The sequence below is a fragment of the Sprattus sprattus genome, assembly GCF_963457725.1.
Source record: "Sprattus sprattus genome assembly, chromosome: 18".
Classification (NCBI taxonomy): Eukaryota; Metazoa; Chordata; class Actinopteri; order Clupeiformes; family Clupeidae; genus Sprattus; species Sprattus sprattus.
The window spans coordinates 12,628,217-12,632,917 of NC_137916.1; positions in this window are offsets into that span (position 1 = coordinate 12,628,217).

Consider the following 4,701-nt stretch of genomic DNA (forward strand, 5'->3'; position numbering starts at 1 on the left):
AAAGGCATCTCATTAATCCACTCAAGTTATTGTGTTGTATTTCTGTTTTCATTCCACGAGTAAAACACAAGGGTGTGACTTCTTTAATTTACACTCCAGGGGGAGCGCTAAGTCATTTACTTGAATAACCTTGGGGGCAGGCGAGTTTGCCGTGACTGAAGACCATATCAGACATGGGGGTTCTGCGTTGCAGTCACATGTGAGAACCTGTATAGCTCCGTTATATGGACGTTACTCGAATCATGTGTCCAGGGAAAAAAACATTACTTGGTTATCTTTCCTGAAACTCTGCTTCCATGTTTCAGTTTCCATGAAGAGCTGTAGTTCAACTAGTGAGCCAACCCTTGTCCAAAATCAACATCAACATCAATAAGGAAAAAATTACACATGCAAATCCCCAAAACTATTTCCAGTCCTGGGTATCAGTGCATGGATAGCACACAATTTTGACCGATTACTCTGTTAAAGTGGATGATCCTGGCCATAAACTCGAGGGGCCACATTGCTGACTCGTGTGATCTGCTCCAAGAAGAAGCCAGTAAGGGCTTATTGGCCCCCATTCTCCGAAAAACAAGCCAGAGCTCGTTTATCTCTTCCCGCTCCTTCCTGGTACCCACATGTTTGACCCTAACTTCCTCTGTCCCACATATGCTTTGCATAAGCCCCTAACTCACCCATCGCACCCCACAACATACCTTCTGCCTGACCCCGATCCACACAATACTTCCAAGAACTCCCCCCGCCCATTCCCCCTCCTCTTGGCTAGGACAAGGGGAGGGGGCGGGTCACACGGCTAGCCAATCCTTTCCCTACAAGTCTGTTTTTAACCTCCCCTCTCCCCCGGGCATGAGGGGGTGGGGTCTGAGCGGGTCCATGTGCGTACACTGATCAAAACAAACACGGGCAGGTGGTCCACTGTGTGTGAGTGGAGGGGAGGCCCTGCTCTCCCCCTATAGGGTGACACACAGGGACCTTTGTTGGGAAGGTCTTCCTTGGATGATGGAGGGGAGGGGTGGGGCAGCTGCTGTAGACAATCATTTAGAATTGTGCGTACAGGACACCTTTGCGTGTGGGAGCCTGTCTGTGTGGTTGAGTTCGATTTCAGATTGTGAAAGTTCCACCCAACTGTTTTTTGTGTGAGGATTTCACAATTTGTGTGATTCTTGAAGCAATGTGTTTGTGGTTATAGAAGTAATTAGTGTTTGGCTCAGAACATGGGTACAGTACACCTCTCATTTCTTGCATGGACGATGAAAGGCACCTCACAGAGCAGTATCATTCATTTATAAGCCCTCAAGTCTGCAAACCATCAGGCTTTTTATGTGTGCCTTGGGGCCCTCGGACATGGGCCGCCGCAGAAGCTCAGCAGTGACTGATGTAGCGTGAACCCTCCCCTGCGCGGGCCACGTTAGTAGGAGGACAGACATGTCTACCTTTCAAACACGTGCATGACCTGGGCCCTCACTCACTAAACCTCTATATCCTCATGTTCCTTAGTTCCAAGAAAGAGCTCATTCCAATGTCTGAGAGTATGTGGAGTTTTGTTTTAGTTGTGTTGTAGATTGTGGTTGAAGGCTTGCTTATTTCAGGAATGGCTAGACCAGTGCATTGTGGGTGAAGACCATCTTATTTCAGCCATGGTTAACCCAGTGCATTTTAAAGGTGCGTTTGTGTCCTCAGAGCGTCCCCATGTTGTCCTCAGTCTGTCCCTGCCCCACTTTTGCAGAGGGCACTCAGGGCGACATCCAAGTCTACACAGCACCCTTGCTGCTGTGTCCCCGCCTGACATGTGAGGGGAGAGAGGGCAGTCAGGTTATACAAAACTCTGCTCACTCAGCCCCTAACAACATGAAAGAGAGGGAGAAAATTAGAAAAAGAATATGTGGGACTATGATAAAGGTATAGAGGTAGAGAGAGGGATAGAGAAAGAGAGGAAACTAGGAATCATCGTGTGTTGTCAGGTCTGCAGATGGATTCAGAATCGTACGGTGTGTGCACATGTGTGGGTGTGTAATCAAACCAGTAAATCAAGTGTGGAGGTGACGTCCGGGTTCCTCTGAATGGCAGGCGGAGCAAACAAGGTGAGGACATTGACTCATACCACCTCACCTGCCTCCGTCTACGCAAACTCATACATACAAACTTCTGTTTAATTCTCTAGGTTTTATCAGGACAGCAGGAGTTTGGGGCAGGCCAGAGAACCATCAGGAACTCTGCCCCCTACCATTACATAGGAATGAATGATGAGTGGTTCTCTAGGCCCTAAGGTGTTTCTGTTCATGCATTTACATACATCTACATTTACATACATCTACTCTCTACACAAACCTATTGTGTTATGGTATTAAGAGCATTCTCCAACCTCAAAATAGGAGAACCTTTAATGTTTCTAAGTCAAATCTTAAAGGGTTTTCCTAAGGCAGCTATTTGTAAGACCCCCCCCCCCCCCCCCCCCCCAAGAATGTAACAAATAAAAGCAGATCCACCCAAGGGACCGAATTCAGCTGGGCGTGAAAGGAACAGCACGCTGCATCCGATTCCAGCAGATGACCATGTATGGACTAAACTGAGAAAACGAATCTGATCTGAGGTCAGACCTGGTGAAGTGTTTTCCTTCATAGCTGACCGTCACCATGCTGTCCCTGTCCAAGCCCCACTGCTCTGCCATTCTTCTTCTCCATGTGGTTTACCTTTGATTTGATGCTGCAGTAAAGGCCTCTTTGGGTTTTACTCTCACCCTTTGTTAGACTTACTCATTTGAGGTGTCAATTGTAAGGCATAAACAAGAGGCTATTTTAAGCGCAAGTACCTAAACAGGAAAACTGTGTAAAGAAAAGCACAGTAGCTAACTGCCCGAGGACTATAGTGACAGATGTACCCCACTTTCTTGTCTCCTGTCTAAAAGGGTGACCTCCTGTTTTGCTGTCTAATGCAGGTGACCTGTGTTATTAAAAGTAACATGGGTAACTTGTGTATTTCAAAGGCTGTTTTTCTCTCTGTCAAATTAGTACGTAAATACACAAACACAAAAAAACACACAGTTTTTGTCAGAGTGTTGTGTAGGGGTAGGCTGGCACAGGTCATGTACGTACATCCCTGTGTCTGTGAGGATCCTGTGCTGTTTGTCCAAATCGTTGGCGAGTCAATCAACAGTCGGTTCCCACGATGGAAACTAGAGTGAACAAATATAAGATTTATCAGAAGCGGTCCAAAGGTTCAACAAAACACCAAAATATTGTGCTTCCTGTTTTTTGCTGTGAAAAACAAGTGTTTGAGCTTGCTCATTGTAATTGTTTTGAAGAGGATCATTTCTAGATTCAAATTCAATATATTTAAAATATTTAAAAATATTTGAGTTGTGGATTCCGAGGGATAAACTGCACCACTGATCACATGCTGAACTGTGACAGCAAAGTCTGACAACTGGCACACGGTGTGTCGTGTCAAAACATCTGCAGCCTTAATTTGAGGTCATCGTGTCTCCTCATGACATATCCTGTTTCAATATGTCTTGTTAAAAGGTAACGCACTCGAACTATATGCAGAAGGTTTGTGGTATGTATGTTTCTCCTCAGGTGACTGAAACATTTGGACTTAGCCTTCAGGTCTTGTGATGGCCATAAAATTTGTATAAGGGAGAGTTTTCTGACCGCTGCTTACCCCAGAAGGAAGAGAATGGAGATAAAAGTGTAAATACACCTAACATTGTTGATGACTTTATGACTGGACTCTTGAACCGTCCATAGGGTCAAGTCTAAAATAAGAAAAAGGAGTGTAGTATCAGTTATTTAGTATGCAGACTGGCAGACACACACACAAACACACACACACAAATACAGTTACACAGTCCTATGTGATGAGTTGCTTGATTTAATTTTTGGAGGCCCACTAGTACTGTTATAATGCTCCTTTAAATAAATATTTGAATAGACATTTCATATTATGGTAATATTGGACAGTTATTCACTGTCTAATAATATATTGAAACCAATATGTTGAAGGCTAATTAACTTTGGAAGACTAAAAGTAGACAACATAGGGTCTTGAGAGCAATGCTCACATTTTTCAAACACCCACACCTCTGGTAGGAATTATCACCACATTTTTGTGGAGCCCACACTCCTTGTTCGTAATGGTTTCAAAACACTACATGATTTATGTTGCGATGTCACCCAAAGCTGCATGCAAATCTTCTCAAGTATCACAAGCAAAGCGTAGAATAAAGGGTTTGTATTTCTTTCTCTCTTGATTATACAAAGAGAGAGAAAGGGAGAGATAAGGAAAGAGAGAGAGAGAATTCCAGTTACTTAAAGCGATTTGAATTTTGTGACATTGTAATTTGTGGGCCCCAAAGACCACGCCTTCGTGTTGTGAAAATGTATACTTCAGAAATCACACCACCTGGTCCCGCCCCCACACGGCCCAGCCCGCCCATCTTTCAGCCACGTTCAAATACTGATGTATCCAAACAATGCAAATTTACTACCGGCATCCTCACGTAACCTTAGCGCACAGAGTGCAGAGCATCAGTTAACAGGAGTGGAGGCAAATTTAGTCTTGCCTATAACACACAGCCAACATTACTTCAATTTTATAAAACATACACACATACGAACAACGTTAGTGATCTTTCAATTAGCGTGAATTTACTAGTGGGTGAAATAAGTCTTTCTTGTCAGACTGCACGAACTTCAAACGGAG